This window comes from Macrobrachium nipponense, chromosome 15 (genome assembly GCF_015104395.2).
Source record: "Macrobrachium nipponense isolate FS-2020 chromosome 15, ASM1510439v2, whole genome shotgun sequence".
Classification (NCBI taxonomy): Eukaryota; Metazoa; Arthropoda; class Malacostraca; order Decapoda; family Palaemonidae; genus Macrobrachium; species Macrobrachium nipponense.
The window spans coordinates 38336825-38360719 of record NC_087208.1 but is presented as its reverse complement, the minus strand read 5'-3'; the positions used below and the strand labels follow the sequence as shown (position 1 = coordinate 38360719).

The 23895-nt window shown below is 41.0% G+C and overlaps 1 protein-coding gene and 1 long non-coding RNA gene across 3 annotated transcripts in view; one reads left to right on the top strand and one right to left on the bottom strand.

Annotated features, from left to right (window-relative positions):
* LOC135227100 (uncharacterized) overlaps positions 1 to 4222 on the bottom strand; it is a 67993-nt gene extending 63771 nt beyond the window's left edge. Inside the window, exon 1 of the long non-coding RNA XR_010317347.1 lies at positions 4191 to 4222. This is a non-coding gene — a long non-coding RNA (uncharacterized LOC135227100). The remainder of the gene's footprint in view (positions 1 to 4190) is intronic.
* The window catches only part of LOC135227102 (enhancer of rudimentary homolog), a 139557-nt gene that overhangs the window by 113778 nt on the left and 1884 nt on the right, over positions 1 to 23895 (top strand). The gene's annotated exons all lie outside the window — the stretch shown is intronic.

The following is a 23895-nucleotide window of genomic DNA, read 5'->3' as shown; positions in this document are numbered from 1 at the left end:
GGAGTCTTCTTAGGGGGGGAGGAGGCAACCTTCTTCTTCTTCGGCTGTTTAGCCTTAGAAGTCGAAGGGAAGGAGAGGCAGCAGACGACGAAGAAGACGACGAAGACGACGACGACACCTTCTTCTCTTCCTCTTCTTTTCTTCGCCAGGCTCCGCAGGACAGACGTCAGGTCTTCCATCCAGGAGGGAGCCGGGGCAGTTGCCGAAGCAACAGGGCCCGACTGCACCTGTCCGGAAAGACTGAGACTGTGACAGCACCACCAACAGCAGGAACAACAGGAACAGGTCCGGGAACAGCAGGAACGGCAGGAACATCTGAAAGTGAATGAGCAGCAGGCCCCGATCTGAAAAGGAATGAGCGGCTGGGACAGCAACAGGTACGGCAGGCACGGCAGGTACCACAGGAGAGCCAGGCGTCCTGTCGGCAGCTACCGTCATCCTCGGCACTGGCGGCAGGTCCAGGGGGGTACTCTTTGGGCAGCGGAGTCCGGGGGGGGGGTCGGCAATACAAAGAACCCAGGTGGTGTTGGCACCGTCCTCTTTGACACGGCAGAATGGGTTTTTGGATCGCAGCCGTGGGTGTCACCGACATGATATGTGGTGTATACACCAGATGCGGTGGCATCTCATATGCTGGTGTAGAGAATTGTGGTTGTTGTAGTGGTCACCGCACCATGAGTGACCACTGCCGACCCCCGCCAACCGCTGAATCAACCCCTGTATGCTCGGCACTCCCTGCAGTCCCAGCGACTCCCACACCTGTCCCAGGTCGTCCTTCGCTGATGCACACTTGCGAAGCAACAGTCGGGTTAGTTAGAGGGGTTTCCTCACGCCAATGGGGGGAGAAGAACCCCCCCCAGAGCGGACGGAAGACCCCGAGTACAACTGGACGTCCGGGTAGCGGGCGCCCTCATCCACACTCGACGATCGAGAGAGGAGAAGGACTCCGCTACCCCCCCCGCAGGGGAAGGCGCAAACCGTGGGGCTGGCCGGGGGGCAGGAAGAGGACGAAGTGTCCGTTACCAAAGGAGTCACTGGACTTTCCGATGACTTTTTGGGCGGCCTAAGTCTCTTCCTGCCCTCGTACAGCACCCACTGCGCCTCGGACCAATTCATACATATTACACAGGGCTCGTTGGCGGGAGCACTCTCGCCCGCCGACAACGAGTACAAACCTCGTGAGGATCTACATCGACAAACGATCTAAATCCCCACATCTACGCCCCTCCAGCCCGGGCACAACACACTACGGGCGACCGGGGGGCGTGGTGATATCTCCATTTCTTCTTCACTCATTGCAATGATCAACAAAGAAATGCAAAAGTACTTACAATCACTCTGATTTATACAGAAAAAGAGGGCAATACTCCAACTCAAAGCAAACGACAAGCGGGCAGAGCGATGACGAGCACGTCCTTCCCACACACGGCCGAAAGCAAAAGTGGTTTGTTTACCTCCCAGTCGCGAGGCGCGCGACGATCGGTACAAGCAGTTTAACTACCGTTCTCCCCTTGTTTCGAAGCTTAACGACCGTTTCCAGCTGCCGCTAGCTACTTCCTATTGTTAAGGAAAGGCCGAGGGTTTGTATTACGTATCGGAACAAACAACATTTTGTTGCCTATATTAGTGAAAGTATGAAACTTGTTATTCCCGGGGTTATGGTTTGAACTGAATTCATTCTTACCTTGTAATCGGCGGTTTTTATCCTTACTGCCATCACAACTGAAACTCCACAGTGCTTATTTGATTGTTATTATACACATTTTGGTCTCAGTTCACTCCACATTGCACTTTAAACCCGTTGCTGTTCCTGTTTCTAAGCGCGCGCGCATAAACACAATTACGAACAGCAGACGACGACAGACGACGAAACTGCAAAGTTTTATTTCCCTAAATTGTTTACTTTACTTATTTAGTTTAAATTTACTTTGTTATTTAAAAATTTTGATTTAATTCATGTATATTATCCCTTTTTTTGCAACCAAATTACCCCGAAAAATTACAGATATTTCTAAGTAGATAAAATCAAATGTTTCTAACGTTTTCGTACATCTGGCTGCCGAAAACCATAGAGGAATGAATACGGAAAAGTGCATAGAGGAACGACTACGTTTTTTTTTTTTTTGCTTTTTTGTTTTTTGTTTTTGCTAGCACTTTTCATTGATTTCAGTCTTTATTAGTATTTTGAATTTCTTTAATATCGTATGCCAGAAATAAATGTAACCTTTAATGTTTGCAGTTTGGAGGGTCAACACATACCGAATGGCAACAGAGAGACGAAAGAGAGAGAGAGAGAGAGAGAGAGAAAGGAAGGCGGAGGAACGAGAAGAAAAGGGATAGGGAGGCGGTGGAGGGGGGGGGGGGGGAGGGGGGGGGGGGGGAGGGGGGGGGGGGGGGGGGGGGAGAGGGTAGGTGGAGCTTTATACGCGTTCGTATCCATTTCTGCATAATGGAGTTTTTGTCTCTTGGTACAAGGACAAGTGTCGTTATTCTTTACGATTAGTGATTCACGATACCCTTATAAATTACGGCCACTGGGTGTAATGCACTATAGCAAAATCTCGTTCTGTTACGAGTGTTCGTTACAGAAATAGGTATTGCCCAAAAACGTGCTTGCACTGTCTCTGAAACCCATAGTAGACATGCTGCTTAGTTGTCAATCAAGTTTTTATAACCAAGTATTTTTTACAAGCTAGCTATTGAATAAATTTGTATTTTTCTCAGTCAAAACATATGCCCTCAATGCTAACTTTCCTCTTTTAACGACTTTCTGGTCATTGCCAATTCGGCCCCATAATTTCTTATGGTGCGAAAAACAGACAGAGGCCATGGACCGAAAACAATTGCGTCACACTACGGCGATAATCCAGCAGTAAAACATCTTCATATATCCAAAAAGTAAATAATAAGATATATATGCGCATTACGATTATAACAATTACAGTATAGCTGATAACAATCTGCATGAATAACTGGTAAACTGTTCTGCAATGACAGTTGAGTATAGCAATTATTTACAATAGGTACGAAAGTCAAGAGTCGTGACGTCATAATACAGAACTTGAAAGAACGTTCTAATTCAGAAAAATAATTACTTAAATTTGAGTCAGAGTCGAGTTACTTTTTCAATAACGAATATTTTCAAATTAATCATCATAAATATGTAAATATTGATGTTTTACTACTTATTTAAAAATTTGCCAAGAGCACGCTTCTCGTCATCTTCTACCAAACAGCTGTTTACGCCTGGCTTGTTGTTGGTGAGAAATCGTGTTTCGATTGTTGTGATAAAAGTGCTCCGCGTCTGTGGGTACAAGTGGTGTGCGGATTTATCACAGGAATGGAAAGTTTGTTGACACAAGCGACTCCGTAAACATCGAGATGGCGTCAATCTTCGAAACATTTTTAGTTGTAAGTAAAAATTTCTAAAGCGTTTTTTGGTGAGATTTCCACTGCGTGGGCGCCATTTTTCAGTACCCTCTGTTTAAATCTTAAAAATTTGCCTTAATTTCTAAACTTTGGAGAAAATACCTTTACTCGAAAGGAGAGTAGAGGTCTTCAGCTCCGTTTCTCACCAACAACAAGTCGCGACTGATGCCCATCTCGGGTGTCAGGACGCGTTATAATGTACTTTTTCGGAGGGGGTGGGGGCTAGGTGTTGATTGTAGGTGGCCTGCTTGGCCTGCTGTGATGTTCTACCCCTACATCGCGATTTAAATTTCTAATCACCAAAATATAAAAGTTTCAGACATTAGAGCTGAAGTATTCGTCAGAAATAACCGGAAATAAAGCATAAGTGCTTCATTCACACCCACAAGACCCTGAAATACCCACAGCCTACCATGACAGCTCGTAGCCTAACCTGCCGTAGGTCGTAGCCTACTTAGCCGGTAGCCTACCATTGATTAACCTAAGTTAGGCTGGCGTAGCCTGAATAATGAAGGAAAAGTGTGAATTTCCGCTCGAAAATATAAAATAAGACGACATTGTCGCGCAAATGACACAAATGAAGCAATAAATAAGTAAAGGCTAAATAACCCGGGACTTTGGACACGAGGGGGTTGGGGTGGAGAAAATAACATCTTATGCCTATATTACATTTATAAAAACCTCCCCTTTATATAAAAAGGTTTAAATACATTCCCTCCTCTCCGCTCCCACCAAATGGAAGCTTACGAGGCTATTCTTACCATTTTTTTAAACAATTTGAAAAAAAAAAAAAAAAAAAAAAAAAAGTTTCAATGTTTTGATTCACGGGTCTTGCTGCTACTGTGATGCCAAGCTAGGACACTGGGGACGCGAAGCCAGCTCCTGTTTTCCAGCGGACAAATATTCTCGAAGGATTGACAGATGGAGTAATTCCATCGAGTTGGAGGAGTTTTTTTCCTTTTTTCTTGCTCCTTGGAGAATATTTGGGAATATTATATATTTATTTCTATATTTTTGAAATCAACGTCTGATTGTGCTCAGGGAAGGGCTAGCCAATGTCCAAAGCAGACAAATATTCTCGAAGGATTGACAGATGGAGTAATTCCATCAGGTTGGAGAGATTTTTGTCTTATTTCCTGCTCCTTGGAGAATATTTAGGAATATTATATATTTATTTTAATATATTTTGATTATAATTAACGTCTGATTAGCCCCAGGGAGGAGCTAATCAACCAAGCAAAGCGGACACATATTCTCGACGGTTTGACAGATGGGAACGAATTCCAGGAGTTGGAGATTTTGTCTTATTTCCTGCTCCTTGGAAGGGGAATATTTGGGATATTATATAGTATTTATTTTGGTATATTTAGTTATAATTAACGTCTGATTGCGCTCAAGGAAGGGCTAGCCATTGATCTAAATCAGACAGACCTTCTCGAAGGATTGACAGATGGGGTAATTCCATGGAATTGGAAAAGTTAATCTCTCTTTTTTTTTCAATGAAATCTTCTGGGTATTATTGGGAATATTATATATTCATTTAGACAATTTTCCCTTGCTTTGACAGCCCTTAATTCTTGTACTGTATCTAATATGGAAGATTAGTTTAGAGGTGATCTCATGAATATTAATAGCCATATATTCCCTATTACTTGCAGTATAGGCAGTTAAAATCTGTTAATTGTAAGCGCACATTATATATATTATATTATCTTCTTCTATCTATTCATATATATCATTGTAGATTATTTCAGTCCTTACCTATGTATTGATTATACTTCAATTTCCAATGTATTATGTGGCAGTTTGATCAGCATAGCCCTAGTGAATTTTAATTACATATAGGTCTATTAAACAGAGGTGTTTGAATATGGTACTAATCTCATTTCCATGGGTAACTTCAACGTTTATTCTTTTCCTTAGAAGACCATGTAAGAGAGAGAGAGAGAGAGAGAGAGTTAGAGATCCGGAGATAGCGAGAGAGAGAGGAGAAGAGAGAGAGAGAGAGGAGAGAGAGAGAGAGAGAGGGGAGATGGGAGTGGGGCGTTTAGCTAGAGAAGAGCCACATTGACCTTTCGTTTCAAAAAGAATAAGCAGAAATGTCGATTCACTATAGCTGGTTCACTTAAGGTAGATTCTTGGATGATCCCTATGCTACGAGACGTTTGTTTGGCGCCGCTGATTGTCAGGGAGCTGCCTCCCTCCCGGTAACGCCAATCAACTGTCGCCAAAAAAATGTCTTGTAAGCATTTGGCTCATCCAAGAATCTACTTTAAGTGAACCAGCTTTTTTTTTTTTTTTCTATAGTCTGACTGATGTCACTTTCCAACAAATCTGTAAGAGTAATGTCCTCCTCCTATGAGACTATATACCTTCCTCATAGATACTAGGAGACATATAGGCCTATATATAGGATTCCTCACCTGAAAACAACGTGTTTGGATCAGGGCTGCCAGATTTCCACACTAAGGAAATCCACACTAGGTCTCAGACAGTTGCCAGTTATGCAATATATTCGACTTTATCGAACTGAGGGAATGTAAAAGTGTTTAACATGATCTTGTAAGTGCTCAAAACTTAGCATATGAATTCCCAACCAGTAGATTTTTTTTAACTGATAAATAAGGATAGACAATGACCCTTTCCGTTTTTAGCTCATATTGTTTAAACATTTAGTTAATTTATATTGTTTTTTTTTTATGAGAGGGTAAAAGAAGCAAAACTTCTCAACAACAGTCGGTACTCTTTTAATATGATAGATAAACACTGCAATGAAAAGTTATTTAATTTGACGATTGCAAAAAGTAAACATAGGTGTTTTACAACAAGTTTATATATAACATAAGGCATCTTAATCACATCATCGTAATGAAAAATAACGATAAATTTATGATGTTCAATCCGGCATTATTGCCATAAATATAATAACTAGACCTATATGTTGGGTCAACTAACACTGTTGGTTATATGCTCGCAAGTGAACTTTAAAAAATAATTATCGCTGTATTGTATCATTGCAATTACATAATTACAATAACTTTCATGAAGAATTGAAGCTGCAAATGTTGTCTTATTTTTTAGAGTAAAGTAAACTGACAACGTATCCTGGACCTTGGCTAATGTACTAAACCATTTAATATTTCATGAGGATTTAATTATCACTGCATTATACAATTTCTCACTTTTATCGTTTTTTATACTCATAATCATTCATTTATGGCAATATCAACTGACAACGAAATCGTGAGCGCTATCATCTATACTGATAAACTAGGCCTATGATTTTTGCTAAGGTCTTACGTTATACGAATTACAGTTATGAAATCATTAAAGCCCGTTCTTTTTAAAAGTTTGTCACCGTAGTTGTAGAATAACCAAACTGATTATACAGGCACATTAATCATTTTCACATGCAAAAATTGCAATGTGTATTGCAAAGCTGTAAAGTCATCGCTGAAAAATAATTTGCTACCAAATGGCAGTATACATGTTTGCATACATTTCACAAAATTTTCAAGAAAATATACCATCAAAACTAGCAAATTAAGAATACTCTCTAGTATTATGAAAAAGAATAAATGTAGATTTTGTTGAGAACCATATTGAAAATAATTTTTGATAGGTAACTGAGGTTGGTTGGCGCTAGAGCCAGCCAGTTCGTACGGTCAAGATCTAGCTTATATTCTAGGTCTTGGTTTGCACATGAATCAACGGTCAGCGTTATGCATCTGATAAACATCCAAACGCATCCACAAATTAAAAAAGATAAAATTAATTTATTTATTTTTATGGATTTGTGTGTGAGACTTATAAAATATAATAGTAAACAATTTTCATAATTTTTTATTAGATTTTAACTAGCATACGCTTGTTAAGTAAAAAGCGTGGAAATATTTACGTGTGGATTCCACACTCCACACCTATTCACAATGTGACAAGATAAGCCGTATAGTGACGTCATTTCCACACTTCGGCAGCCCTGGTTTGGATAAAAAGAATGTGTACAGAAAATTTTCGAGTATTAGGCGTCAGCATCATTGTAAGAAAATGGGTGTGTCTAGAAGATTATCCGATATGAGTTTGCGGAAGCCAGTCTTGTTTGTTAGTAAATGGTTCCTTGGCTAATTAGGCTAACTTAATTACCACCTCCTAGTACTACTATATCACTTAAATTACTCTTCCTCCTTCGCTACGCAGTTGTAATTTACGTTTAGTGACTCAAATTTCCCATGGAATTACTTTTCCACGTTACGTATTAATCCGTGTGACTTTTGTGGCTTCGGTGGATTATATACCTAAAGTCATTCACCCATGACGTCTTCCTCTGTCGTATTACAGATGTCTCATTGAAGGCAATGCGGGTATTAAGAAGAGCATTTTCTCAATTAACGTTTAGACATCAACCAGAAAGACAATGAAAGATGCATATGAGCTTCAAGTTGCTTTCAGTGCTACTTTATCCCCCTTGTTGATATCCATATCATCTTGCTGTAGAATCTATAGTAGAGCAGATCAGGTGGGTGAACCTTTTAATTCCTCCATGATAAGGATATCCTGAAATTAAATAACTAAACTTGGTGTGTTAAAGTTATTGGTTCAGACGACATTTTAAGTTAATTAACTGCAGATGTATTACGTAGTAAACCTCGTTCTTATTACGTAAAGCTGATCTAAGTAGAGGCAAATGGAAATCAATCTTATCGACCATGGAACTATAACATGGACTATAAACCTGATATCGACATTAGCCCTCCCTTCAACTTGAATTATATTCTCTTTCTTCTAGAAACTTCATCCAATTCGTCTAAAATGTAGTACAAAGTTAATGTTAAGTCTAAACATAACGGATTCCGTCTGCCTTATCAGATAAGCTCACCACAGCTGAGCAGTGCATATCAATTCTCATATGGGGATAAATGTACTAAATTTAGCAACGAGGTAATGGTTGAAATTAAATTATATCCCGTAAGGCTCATCATTTGTTTTGAACCATTCGCCCTCTTTGATGAATTTGTCTATCTGCCTATCGTAAAAAATAAACAATACGACAGCGAAGCATATAAGTCTACTTTGAAACTGTTTCGGTGGAGTCGTTAGTACTATCTTGAACGCCAAAAAATGAATGGATAAATTGACAAATGAAAAGTACGTAATCAAATGAGAGAGAGAGAGAGAGAGAGAGAGAGAGAGAGAGAGAGAGAGAGAGAGAGAGAGAGAGAGAGAGAGAGAGAGAGAGAGAGAGAGAGAGAGAGAAATGATTGCAAGGATGCATTCTATCTATTAGATAGATACGAGCGCTAGCTTCGCAGCAAATCGCAATATGGCCACCACACTTCTTCTTTCCTCTTCGTGTATGCCGTGAGACTATTGTCGTTTCGAGAAATCCCATTATTGTATGTTCAGCTCAATATATAATTTTAAACATGAGACGAATTCGATTATCTACAGATGTTTATATAGTCTCTACCACATTGAAATGACGAATATGAATTATTTTCTTGTTTATTATTTTGTTTTTTCTTCCCTAAAATTATCGTAGATGAATAGCCGATTCTTTCTGTTGATTTGCATTGTGTTTTTTTGCAATCGAATATTATTTTCAAATTAAACCATTGCAGCAAAATCCCACGAATCTTACTCCCCTACATTTTACCAGAATAGTAAACCTGGTGGTCTTGCTATTGTCAAAGTGTTAATGCAGTTTGCAACATATGCGGGTTGAAGATTCAAAGATTTTTTTATATGTTTATTTTTGACTATACGAATTACAGTTTATCAAAAGAATAATGCTTGTTTATAGAGCCATGTTATATATATATATATATATATATATATATATATATATATATATATATATATATATATATATATCCCTAGCCCTTATTGTTCGACGAAGCCGTAATATACGACCTTCTGTCCCCATCTTCGAGAATGCTAGGAAAATACCTCTCAATTTTACGTTAATTTTCTAGCCTTATAATCTCTCTCGGGGTATGGCCATATCTGATAAGATTATTCGTACCATTTTCGGACTAAGGTTGGACCAGGCTCGTTCTCTCTTTGTATGATATTAATCAACACACACACACACAACAACAGCGAACAATGGAAGTCTTTTAGGAGCAAAATGTATACAGGCCCTAGTTCTTCTTTATATCCATGTCTTATTTATTTATTTATTTATCGCACAATGCCTTTTTTTTGTTTAATCTCTGAGATTTACTGTTAAAAATCACAGCAATTCGAAAGACTAGTATCTCTCACGGTATCGTGGTACCGAGAGAGCACTTATTGAACCCTGGGACCTAATAATATGTGTTTCGTGCAGAATAATCTAGGACATTGTCACGTCATGCTCAGAAATAGCTGAGAATTTCGTTCCTGCTGGACTTCGTAAAAAAAAAATATATATAAACAGAACAGGTCAAATAATCAATAATGCACGATTGCGGGTTTAGGAAATCTCTTCTGTGTGAACGAAGAAGCTTTGAAGCGAAAGATACAATCAAATATCTTTTCTCGCCCTGGCGCTGGCTTGCTAATCCAATGACGAAATTTGAAGGGCCGCTCTGCTACTTCTGCGCTGTACTACGGACTGAATTTTCCACCAGCCCGGGGAGAATTGTGCTTTCTTATTCCCCATTCTTCAAGAATAGTCCCAATCCCTGATATAAGAGAATATTCTTCAGCCACTTGGCAATTGCCTTGGAAATTTGAGACAAAACACGGAACTCTCTTGATTAATCAAAGCAGGCACTAGGCAGCCCTTGTCCGAAAGTAGCGGAGCAGAACAAGAAGGGTTTTATAAGGATAATTTGTATAAAATAAACATTTCAGTATCTCACGAATAATGAATTTTAAAATTAATGTAGAAAGTATTTCGCAGGAAAATGTCTATTAAAGGCCATAATCCAACTTTTATATCTTGCGAGAAGGGAATCGGAAGAGTTGGTACTTTGTTTTGGGTGACCCAGGGAAAGAGCAGAGGAGGAGTAGGACCGTCGTATATACCACTGTGGACGTCATGTTAACATGGAATTTATGGATTTCCTCTTCGAACTGACGCAGTATCTAGGTCACTTATGGCGATACATCGAAGAAAATCCCGTGAGTGACTTAATATTCAAGAAGTGTTGTTCGGTTACAAGTGGGCTAGTCTAAACTACTATACCCACCCCATTGCGTAGGTCCCTAATGACGTTTTTGTCGTAGAGGTTCTACGGCCTTTTTATATATTTTGTGGAGTGATTCTTGAGGCAAATTTATATATATTATGTTTTTTTCAGTCCACTTGTTCAGGGTTTTTCAGTCATTCAGAAACCAGGTTAGTCATTTTCGGTAAATCCTTCACTCTAGGGGTCCAAATTCACTGCTCCCTTGTGTTCAAGTTTTCTTTCTCGTTTTCAATTTCTTCTTCGGTTATTTAGACAGATTTGCAAACAGAAGTACGTATTAGTAGCTCTATAAAAAAAAAAAAAATGCTACTTGGTGCACCTACCTAGGGTATAGGCTAGTAGTAGGTAGGTATGACCGAGCGGCGACATACTACTATACTAACTGGTTCACTTAAGGTAGATTCTTGGGTGATCCCTATGCCTACGAGACGTTAGTTTGGCGCTGCTGATCTGGCTGGGAGCTGCCCTCCTCCAATCCCCGTACCAGCCAATCAGCGGCCACCAAACAAACGTCTCGTAGGAATAAGGCCATCCGAGAAAATCTACCTAAGTGAATCAGTTATAGGTACCTACCTAGGAATAGGGTAATTCTAAGCCCGCATTCCGCACTACAGTAGACTATGGCAGTTGACATTTCCCTATGTTATTTTACCTCCTGAACAAGAATTTAAAGTAATACTTATTTGGTTGACTGTAATTAAACCGTAATTTACCTTTGAAGACTACATTACAGTACAGAGTTCAAAGGTAAATAACAGCATTAGTTACAAGTTTGACCAGCAAAATATTACACCTTAAACTTGTAAAGGTAACGCAAAATAACATAGGAAAACGTCAACTGCCATATCAATTTCGACTGAAAAATCTTTGAAGTTTTGGTTCGGGGCCAAATAACATAGACGAACCGCCATAGTATGTATTTGAGTTCTGGTAGGTGGTGTTGGATACATAACCAACAGGGAGCATCAAGTCCAGTAAGGTGGGGGGGGGGGGGGGGGAAGAAGATGTATGGTGACGGGAGAGGAAGGCACAGGTACGAGTGGTAAAGCCACGCTGGGATATGATGTGAAATAACAATTCTCAATTAAAATTATCACCAACATCAAAAGCACTTAACCTTAGGAACACCAAAACCCAATTGATATAACTAAATAATGTACATAAAGATTAGGAACCTTACCTTAAATGTTACCTAAAACACCTTCCTTTGTAGGTCAAGCCTACACTCATTGCGACAATGAGGGCTAAAGGCTTGTTTTCTCAGAAGGCCGTGATCTTGACAGTACATTACCAACCATTCATTCTGCCCCGAGTAATGGACTGAAAAGTCCTTATAACTAAGGAAATAGTTAACACAAGTTCGGGGTAGAGTCGAGTTGAGTTGGTAATGGGCGCGAAGGAGCAGGAGGTCCAGGGAAGGGAATGATTCAGCCATCATGGTCGGTTGATCACTGAAGTGAAATGTGGGCCGGGAAGTATTTTCAGGTGGAATTTTTTTTTGGGGGGGGGGGGGGGGGGGGGGGGGGGGGGGGGGGGGTGGGGGTGGGGTGGGGGGGTAGGGGGGGGGGGGGGGGGGGGGGGGGGGGGGGGGGGGGGGGGAATGTGTTTACTTTTGTGGACAAAAAAACCCACGAACTCGTGTAAAATTATTATTATATAGTATATACACGGTTTTACACATCTGGTACTTAAGTATAAATTTAATCAAGTATATACAAGTCAGAGGCCAATTTAGTGAATGATGAATGGTAATATTATCAAGTTTTAAGGATCAGATTGGCAGTTCGAGGGCTAATTGAACTTAACAAGAAATGTTGAGCACAATTGTAAAAAATTGTGTAACCTGACCGGTGGTGCTCTGCCCCCCATGACGCCCCCTTAACGACAAAGTTAAAGTAAGCGTAGCATACAGGTTAGGATACTAACCTAACCAACCTAACCTAGGAGAACGTGTTATCTGACCAGGGGGTACCCCAACTTACAGAAAAACAATCTTAGAAGTGTAACATATAGGTTAGGATTCTTACGTAACCTAGTAGAATGTGTTTAACAAGTTGGGGGTGGGGGGCCCAGTCCCATACCCCCCACCCCCCCCTTCAGAAAGAAAGATATAATATGAAAGTAAATATAATAATAAGTAAAATGTTATCCAAGAAATTGTTTTGGATCAGAAAGGCATGTAAAGGTGAATATAGAAAAAAGGAAGAAAAAATGCTTGTGTAATTTGGAATGTCCGTAAAATGTAAAAATGTAATACTACCATCAATTTTCACGTCATTGACAGAAAGGCCTCGAAATGTCCTAAAACCTCCTTCTATCCTCACCCCTCAGGAGACTTTCAGGGGCCTGTCCTCAATTGTAACGTAATATTAATGTAAGATATATAGGGCAACATTATGAAGTGAGAAGAAGGCAGTGCACATATTAAACAATACGATGATAAACGGAACAGAAATAAAAGCTTGAAATAATATTACACGATTATAAAACAAATGAGGAAAATGAATATGTGTAAATGCATGAATCCCTCCAAAACCTCCACTCAGTTCTATCGCAATATAGGGTTAACAATGCAACGTGATTGGTTAAATACATGTACCCCCCAAAAACCCCCACCATTTATCTCACTTAAGAAGTTGGTGTCTGAAACAAAAGCTCCCTTATAACACAGCTCATGTGCAGTAGGATTGGCGCATGCGTAGTAGGATTCGACGTCGTAATAGCAGTAGTAATAAGTGGATTTCGGCTATGTAATGGCTCCATTATCGGTTGATTTATCGCTTTATTTCAGCTTGTATTTCGTGTTTCAAATGTCATAAGAGGAAATAACACAATAACACAGCAAAACCTTCCCCCCATATGTTTGACCCCACCCAAAACCCCGCATTCCCATCGGTCCCCCTTACCGTAGGATAGAGTTCAAAGGTAAATTACAGGTTAATTGCAGCTGGCCAAAAAAATATTGCTTTAAATTCTTGTTCAGGAGGTAAAACTGTATAGAAAAACGTCAACTGGCATAGTCTAGTTCGCCGTGGTATAAGGGCTTAGATCTACCACATAAAGTAGCAGCCACCGACCCCAGAATGCGGCCACCTTCCCGAAAAAGTACTACTTGAGTTCGCTGCCATGAGCTCAGTCAAAGAGTTGTGACCAGCTCAGGCAGCAAACCGAGACCTCTGGACCTCCTCGGTGGGAAGTAAGCGTTTTTTCCTCCTAAATTTATTGAAATAATGGCATATAATTCAAGTGCTTTTTCAGGGAGTGGCTGCGTTCCGAGAGAGGTTACCAAAACCTCTACGCTCCTCTGGAAGAGGTAAGAGTTTTCTCCTAAATTAAGAATGGCATGTAATTCAAGCACTTTTTCGGGGAGTGGCTGCATTCTGAGAGAGGTGGCCGGTATGTCGCCCCTCAGTCGTTTACCTTATCTGCTCACAGAAGCAGAGATTTATGATTTTCCCAAAGTTCTGTGGGTCTGTATCCGCCAAGACATTTTTGTGTGTATTGATGTTTCCCCGCTGTTTACCCCCTTGTATTGTTTTTTTAATCTCTGCATCTGTAAGCAGTTGCATATTTCATTATTTTCCATCATTCAATAAATATACAGACAGTCCCCGGGTTACGACGGGGGTTCCGTTCTTGAGACGCGTTGTAACCCAAAAATCGTCGTAGGCTGGAACATCATAAAAAATCCTAAGAAAACGTTACTTTTAATGTTTTGGGTGCATTCAAATCTGTGTAAACTGCATTCTTATTGCATTTTTCATAAAAAAACTTTCAAATATTGATTATTTTGCATTTTTGGTGTCATATTTCTTCTACCAGATCAGCGTTGTAGGCGTCGTAACCCTGGAAATAATTTCTGATGAATATAATTGAAAAGCGCCTTAACCTCGGAACATTGTAAGCCAAACCCGTCGTAACCCAGGGACTGCCTGTATTGAATAGCTAAATCTGTGCGCTGATCTTGACTTTATGCAGTGTGGTGAATTTGGACCCCTATACTGTAGGATTATTGTCATTTTTGAAGGATAATATTGCATCCCGCTAACTCAGACGACCAGTTTGCATGCAGAAGGATCTCCATGTTCAGTACCAGCCTTTTGGGGATAAGTGTGAGAATCATAAAAAAAAAAAAAGATGGTTAATGTCGTAAACATCAACGAAAGACATCAACATTAAGAAAAAACATGAAGGCAATAAATGGCAGTAAATATTGTGGTTAGCGATTACGTACCGTTGCCTAATACCAGCACTTGATAACGAAGTTTTTAATGTTATGTCCATAAGTCTCGTCAATATGTTTTTAATTTTAAAAAATCATACTAAAGTTGATTGCAAAATTACTGTTGCCAAGCTGTTCATCCCCATTGGGCTGGTACTAGCGTAAAAATGGCACTCATGTAACTGTGGATGAAAGAAAGTAATATTCGTCTATCCATTGTAAATGCTGTGTAAACCCATGACACCTGTATTTCTCAGTACTGGAAAAGGACACTGCAGAAACCATGGAATTTGGGTGAGTGAGAACAAAAACTAGTGAAATTCAGGAATGCATCTTAAGTTATAACTTGAAACTGCAATAGATTTTCCCTTTAATACCTGGCCCACTGACATTAATGCCATGTTTACTACTATCTCGCAGGTGTGAATGTTGAAAGATGGTAAACATTGCAACAGCAATAATTTTCCCATAAATTTTGATAAGTACCTAGCAGAATAACATGACACCAATTACAGTACAGTACAGTACAAAAATGTAAGGTGAAACAATGGATCGAATGGCAACGTTTACTAAAATAAAAAGGTATCTTCTAGAAGACATTTTGTCATCATCACACCTGCATGCACATTTGTGCTATGTCACAGCTGATACCTGTAAATAGGCCTGGTTTAACGCCCACAGTCCAAGCTAATATACACTAATGCATACTCCCATGACCGGGCTAAATTTAATTATGGCCATTTTAAAAGAAAAACTAAAAAAAACTCATCAATGGAAAGAGGAAGATATGTATATTATATTCACATGGTATTAAAAAACAAATTCTAAAAAAATGTATGTACCTTCCACGGGTACATGCAGTACAATATGATAAAAGATAAGAAATAAAACCAGGAACAAATTCCTAGCATGCTTATTGTAAAATATTTATAATGCATTCTTGGTTTGAAATTTGTGATGACATTCCCCCTTACTACCTCGAGCAAGACTGAGGGCTCCTCAGCTCACTCACACTCTTATAGGGTGATCTGAAGAGTTGCCAAGAGTGATATATGGAACTAGGAAAATTATTTCCGCAAAGCTTGTTCAAACTGTATGACGCCAAATCTTGTTCATATAGCTACAATACCTGTCCACTGCCCCCGAAGCTGTATGTGATCATATATATACCAAACCCGAGCTGTGGTGGTTAAGGAAGCGATGAACTGTTTAGGCAGTACTAAAATGTGCAAATTTCAGATTGGTTACTGTGTATTTTCCTTAGTTTTAGCAGGTAGGTTTTCATTTATTGTCATATTTTATTGATTTTTAGCTGAGACATAAAGGTGTAATTATAATACAAGTCTAGTCAGATCTGCTCTTTTTACTAAGATTATAAGCCTCCTATTTCTCCAAGTATGTTTGATTATAATCATCATGTTTCCTCTTTCCTTAGGCTGGTTTTATATTGGCAACATGCATCCTGATTGTATGGTGTGTGTTAATGATGTGTCGACTACGCACAGCATCTCCAAAAGAGTTAACAGATGAAATAAAACGAGAATTAAAGAATAAAGGTAAAGTACAATCTTAACTTAATATTTTGTTCATGAAACTTACCTGTCAGATATATATATAGCTGTATTTTCTTTTTGAAGTCCGACAGAAAATTCAAAAAACTTCCGGCACACACGTGGTCGGCCAGGTTGGGGTTAGTACCCATTCCCGCCGCTGGGAGGCGGGGTATCAGGAACCAGTCCCATTTTCTATTCATAATTTTTCTGTCGCCGGTGCTGGAAACACCTGTTTTCAGTACCTCCGTCTTAGGATTTTGGAAACTTCATGGCCGCTAAATATCCTAATTGTCTTTTGATTTATTGACTTGGATTTGTGGCTAGGCATACGCTATCTTAAATTGTTTTGAATATGATTCATTTTTGTATATCTGAATCTAGTTAGGCTAGTTCAGAGGGTGTGTCTGCTAAGATAAGGGTGTGGCTACCGAAAGCTTCGGTAGTTCCGCACTCGATATGCACGAGGGCTATGTGTCTTGCTTCTTTGTTGAGATTTGTCATGTAAGGAGTGTGAGACTTTGTCTAATTCCATAAGGAAGACGTATGATTCATATGTACGCAATTAATCAGTAAACAAGTCAGGGTAGGCTAACCTACCTGTAGACTATTTTTGCCTAACCCTGTAGTATGGCCTACGGGCTATAAATAGGTCTCGTGAGGTAATGCCCTTTACGTTATAGATTCCATCTGTATCTTGGAATCTAAGGTGCTCGCTCTCCTATCATTGTGGTGAAAAGTGCTACTTCTGTAGTTGTTACTCCTAACCCTGTAATGTTGCCTTCGGGCCCTAAACAGTTTCTGTAGAGGGTATTGACCTTTCTCTGATACTCTATCGATTCGTAACTTAGAATCGAAAGTGCTGGCTTTGGAGAGCAAAAGTGAAGTGGCTAAGTGCAGTGACAGTGCCCCATTGTGTAGTGGAGGGTGCGTCAGATCGGCCTTATTCGCCTCTAGGCCGGGACCTCTGCTTGACTCCCAGGAAAACAACAGGGAGAGAGCATGTCGAAAGCCGAAGGAGGGTTACGAGGAACTCCCCACCGATTGACGTGCCTTCGGCAGACCTGAAGTTACTCCCAGGCTGCCAAAGTGCGTGCACGAATCCTGAAGGATTGCTTCTCGTCCTCCGAAGCGTCCTCCCTGCGCAGGGTTTGGAGCTTTCGGAAGGACTCGCGCCCTCTAAATAGAAGCTTTATAGAAGAGGACGTTTCACGTCTCTCTCTCTCTCGTCATGCGTTGCAGTGAGAAGTAAGAAGGCGGCGAACGTCGCCTGAACTCGTGTACGTCTTTCCACCGAGAAAAGGAAAAGGGGAAAGCAGTCATATTACAGGGACGCTTTTGAGCGCGGACGTCCTAGCTTTGTTGCTGTGAGAATAAGAAGGCGTTCCCAATCGCCCCGCGTATTCTCACACGATCAACCTTCACCTGAGACTGCTTCGTGCAGTCGGTTTTTCTCTCCGAGATGTCTAATGCTCTTCCCTGAAGGCAGTTTCGCTTGCATTGACGCCTGTCAGGAGCGTGACGCTTTTCTGCACGCTTTTTTTTTTTTTGACGCTCGGCTTGGACGGGACGTTCGGATGGACGCCAGGCGCGCGCGCGGCTGGTGCACGCCAAGCGCGCACCAGTAGACGCCGAGGCCGAGCGCACGCCAGTGGATACCGAGCGCGAGCGGCGCGCGAGAGTGCTCGCTGCTCGCCAGTGGACGCCGAGCGGGCGCGCCGAGAGTGCTAGCTGCCTCGCCAATGACGCGAGCGTGCTCGCTGCTAGTCAGTGGACGCCGAGCGCGCACAGCCAGGTGTGTCGCCTGGCTGAACGTTTCTGTTGAAGTCTTCAAGCGATTTGGGCCTAAAGATTTTTTACCTAACTTCGGTGATCCCTTCTACATCGCCTGCGAAGAATGTGAAGTAAGCAGTGCTTCGGAGGAAGCTTAAAGTTGTGAAAAGGCAAACTTCGTTTTCGAAACCCAGCAAGACCACGGGTTTCGTGAATTATAGAGGTCTTTGTCAGTAATATTGCTTTTCGTAAAGTCCAGGATTGGATGGAGTTATGGAAAGCTCAAGGAAAGATCTCTTTTGCTCTACCGCAGTCAAACTTTTTTGCGGTAATGCAGCTATGGGTTTGTAAAAGCTCGACGTCCTGCGGTCAGGACTCTCGCAACGTTCAGAGGTATTCGTTGCAAAGGCAACTCATCAAAAAAGGAGGAAAGCGCAAGACAGGACTTCCTTTGCCATAACTGCCAATAAATTTTGATACGGGAGAGGAAGCTGGTTGGAGAGTTTCTTCCTCTTCCAGGATAAATTTTGCACAAGCTTTTTAGCCCATCTGAAAGGGCTTTTCAGATGATAGATTTTGTTAGTTCCTAGTCGGGACTTACGCTGCCGAATTGAACATCGTCGTTCTACCTGTCGTAAAGCCGTCTCTTAACAGATTCTTGCCCCTCCTCGTTTGAGAACGAATCGGAAATAAAATGCTCGACTTCCTGGATTACGTTTTGTCAATTCAGTGAATTTCCCCCATTGACAATATACTATCGTTTGTCAAGTAAGTGGGTATTTCCCCTCATTGACAAATTATCTCTTTGTGTCCCGTAAATGGGTTTAGTTCTCATTGACAAACTTCTCATTAAACTTTATATTGCTGTAAGCGGATAAGCTCTTATTGACAAGATTCGAAGAGCTCTCATTCATCATTCGCAGACTCGTACAAGAAATAGACTTGTAGACTACGTCAATGAACGCTTATGTCCAATAACATAAGAAGCTTGAGCTGTCCGCTTCAATTCTCTTGAGTTTTGTTTATGAAACTTGCCTGTCAGATATGTATGTAGCTGTATTTCCGAATTCAGCTATAGTATATATATCTGCCAGGTAAGTATGAAAAAACTTTATTGCAATATAATATCATATTTTGCCTTGCGTTATTTTACTACTGGTTGGCTCAAGTCATATACGCTTGCTGTAGTTACCTCTTCGGATGGCAACCGAGAGGTCTATTGTCTATTAATTTAAGGACATTTAATCGTTACTCCCTGCAGCCTTCCAGGAGTTTCCGATTTATCTTTTACCGTTGTATGGTAGGTAGTGTTATGACGACACAAACGCATCTATATATTTAGTGTTTTCTGTTTTCGCTTAAATATACCAGCTTGAGAGTCTCTTTATGCTAAAAATTACGGACCTATTTCTTCGTAGAATAGGGTAGCTGGCAACCCAGGCATAAAGTTAAGAGACGACGATCGTAAGCTGCTGCTGTCACTGTCCTCTCCGCCAGTCCAAACGAGGCAGTACCAGCTCGTTCGCGTCATGCGCTGTAGGTTACGTCTCTCTCTCCTGCGGGATTGGACTGACTAACCGTATCTCTGTGCTGGCAGTTACGTCTCTCTCTCTCCTGCGGGATTGACTGACTAACTGTATCTCTGCCCTACAATCACGGACTTTAGCCTAAGATTGAGGGGATTTCTTACATGAATGAATAAAACATTGCATTCGTTTTGCCTTACTATGTTCTCAGAGATATCGCTTACTCCTTTCGTGCTCGTTACCGCACGGTATAGGACTACGAGTCTACCGCAACATTCACTATTATATGCTCTCCTGCTTAGGCAAAAGCGCAGCCTTTTTAGGGAAGTAAACATACTGTGTGAGGGAATGGATGAGCTTGCTGGGGACCATTTCCTTCCTAAAGAAGTTTGTTTCCCTGAATAGACTGCAATTCAGACCTCTACAGTTTTTCCTACCGGAAACTGAAATTTTATTAAAAGATCTAGGAATGATTCTGAACATCTCTCGGTGCGTTAAGTATCACTTGAGGTGATAGAAAAAAAGAAGGTGCCGGACATCTGGAGAGGTTTCAGATGTCCTGGATCATAATCTTGAAAGAAGTGGAAGCAATTCTGTCGTCCCCTCCAGTCCTGGAAACGAGTTTTGGAACCAGTGGTCCATATCAACTCTGATCTTCCACAGCTCTTCATATCTTAGGGAAGTATCTTCTCTCGGTCCCTGTGCGGGTTTACGAGAAAGAGCCTATTATAACAACAGACGTAGAATGTAACGATCCTCTAGAGGTTCGTTACAGGATTGCAAAAGTCCGTACGAATCGTCTCGATCGACAGGCAGCAACTACTGACTTCCGAGTGGAATCTTTCTTTAGAAGTATGTTGAGAGTTATGGAGACTTTAGGGACGTCCTTTCACATCTCTTCGCTATGATATTGAACAGGATGGATGTTTAGTCTTTTTTCCCCTTTTCAAACGCTTAGGAAATGTAATAAGATGATTTATACCATCACAGGGAGCGACAATGACGCTAATCGCCCCATGTTGGCCTTCAAGATCCTAGATTCACAGAGGTCACGTCCTTCCAAGGACCTTTTCCGAGAGAGTCGGTCTACTTAACACGAAAGGTACCTATAACCTCTCCGCTCTGAGTCTGACTACGTTCAGACTATCGAGATGTTGACAGCATAAGATTGCCGTCTTCCCCTTTCCATTTGAAGAATGGGATAAGCTGGCAGTCACAACTATTAAAGAATACGCAAATAGTTGTTGACGGCCTTTGGGCTCAGAGATTTGCTTCTGTCAAAACAACAAACCCTTCACGATCTTTGAGTTCTGTGGAATCTCGAAAACTCGCTCACCATCTACTTTTTGTCTCACCTGTTTTCTCGGAGTCAGGACACTCGTGCGAGATCAGGAGACGCATTAGTAGCCCTGAGTTTCTTGTTGACGAAGTCGGTTGCGTTTACACACCCCCGATGATCGTTTAACATGAGACCAGGTTGGACTGTCAGGCATTCGTCCTTCGGGACGTCGCCTTTTTGAATCGCCCTTTTTGGCTCCTCGCCTCCTCCTGGCACCAGAAGCTCGAGCAGGAGTGGCTCAGGAGTTGATTCACTAACGACGTTGGGTTGCGTTCATACCACAAGTTGCTTAGCTTGAATCGCCCAGGCAGTCCAGACACCTCCTTCAGCGAAGAATAGTGCCTTATGGTCTTCAGGTACAGCCTTGCTGCCCTTGATGCGTCTGACTGGTCAACTGGTCGGTCACCTGACTTTAGTACAGACTGACTGACTGTGCATGTCCAGATCGAAGCTTTCAATATGGAACTTAGACATAGTCTGAAGTTCTTGATGTCAAAGCATTCGAACATCTCCTACCTGTTAACTTCTTGCACGTGATCAGGAAGGCCCTTTTCTAACCACCCTAGATACGACAAAGAGGGTTAGTGAGGTTTTCAGCCATCGTCAGAAGTTTTGGCATTAGAGAACACAAGGGGTGCGTTCTCTAAGCCTTCCGTTGTGGCCTAAGAATGGAAAACCCGTCTTGTTCTTGGGCCAGGAGCTTGGAATCAAGGATGGCACAAGTTATTGGGCAGGAGCCAGAGAGAGTCCTGTGCCCTGTCAGGTCTCTCAAGTTTTATCTACATAAAACTCAAGAAAGTCGAAGTCGTACGGACAATCTGCAGTGTTCCGAAAAGACCAGACTTGCCCATATCGAAGAACACCCTGGCTTTATTGTTAAGGAGTTCTTTCAAAAAAAAAAGCTCCTTCATTGTGTTGGCACAAAGATTTGAAATCTTTTGATTTGAATGCTCACGAGGTGAGGGCGCGGCCTCGGAAGCATTTCAACAGAGCATGGCACTCAGCAACATCCTGAGTACCATGTTTTAGCGAAGCAACTCTGTGTTCAATTCACACTCCCTGCGAGATGTGAAGATGACATATGAGATCTGCTGCTCGCTAGGGCCATACGTGTCTGCAGACACAATCTTGGGGGCAAGTAGTACCACTCATCCTATCCTGTAGAAAATGGTTAGGAAGAGCTCTTAATTTAGTAGTTGAGTCGCCGACAACGGTGACTTCTTAACTCTTAAGCCTTAGTTAACACACCTTAACTTTGGCTAGGTTGGTCAGGTGGTGATATATATTTTTATATATATATTTATTTTACTTCTTAGCCCTCATGGTATGGTCAATATGGTCTAGTCACGTCGTGGTCTCGCCCCTGTTGACAGATCATCTGGAGTGCACCAGCTATATAGGTCTCTACCTCGCTGGCAACTCTAGTAGCACAAGCAGACTTACGTGGCAATAACCACGAAGCCAGCAATGCTAACAGGTGGAACCAAGATGTAAATCATCTGCATGCATTTGTTTCCCAAAATCCTTCTATTCTGTCCCTTCCCACCTCCAACGGTGGGATTCAGCTATATATATATCTGACAGGTAAGTTTCATGAACAAAATGATATTGTTATGATACAATAAAGTTTGTTCATACTTACCTGGCAGATATATATAATTAAGTACCCACCCACCTCCCCTCAGGGGACAGTGGAAATAAAAATTATGAATAGAAAATGGGACTGGTTCCTGATACCCGCCTCCAGCGGCGGGTAATGGGTACTAACCACCTGGCCGACCACTGTGTGTGCCGGAAGTTTTTGATTTCTGTCGGACTTCAGAAAATACAGCATATATATATCTGCCAGGTAAGTATGAACAAACTTTATTGTATCATAACAATATCATAATTGTGGTTTTATTTTGCTGTAAATAAATCATGTTTATAAAATATATGCTATATTGTTAATTTTGATTGAAAAAGATTAATGTTCACCACTAGATTCTTTCCACTCCAATAATGGAAATTCATATAAGCACTGGGTTCTCTTTAGATTCATATAGTGTATTGCATTTTATATACACATTACAGAAACAGTGATTTTTATGAATGCTAATAATCAACTTTGAATTTTGAACAACAGCTTTACCTTCCCAACAATTGTAAAATAAAGATAAGTAGGTTATTCACACAACAGGACTAAGCTTTGCTCTGTAAAGTACCTTATGCCTTTCAGTTTTTTACTCTTGTGCCTAAGGAATTGGGGATTTTTGCTGTAATATTTTATTACCTAATTCAGTTCTTTTCATTAATGTGTAGAAGCATAGTTTAAATCATTTTTGGCCATGTACAGTACAGTGTTTACAAATTTATCTATATCCAATATGGGGCTGTAGGTTCCTTGCACAAAATGACGTTGGTATGTATTATTCATCCTTGTAGCTTTTATATTCAAAATATTTTTTAATGTATGACACTTACCTGGCAGGTATATATATAGCTATATTCTCTGTTCCACCTGGCAGAAATTTTCAAAACTCGCGGCAAACGCTAGTAACCTATTAGTAGTTCAGGCAACTACCACCCCGTTACCGTGGCGCTAGCGCTAGGAACCGTTCCCAATTGGGCCAGATTTTCTCTGCCAGCCGAACCGGCAACATTGTTGGTGGTTCCCTGCTAGGATTTTCATTCTCGTTGCTGACTTTTCATGGATCTTTGGTATTGTACTCGGAAACGTTAGCTTGGCATTCGCTTTGGATTGTTCTTTAAAGATGTCTGATACTGGAAGTATGTTTAGAGTTTGTGTAAAAGAGGGGTGTAAGGTAAGGTTGCCGAAAGCTTCGGTCGACCCTCATACCATTTGTAAGAAGTGTAGAGAGAATGTGTGTACTTGGGAGAA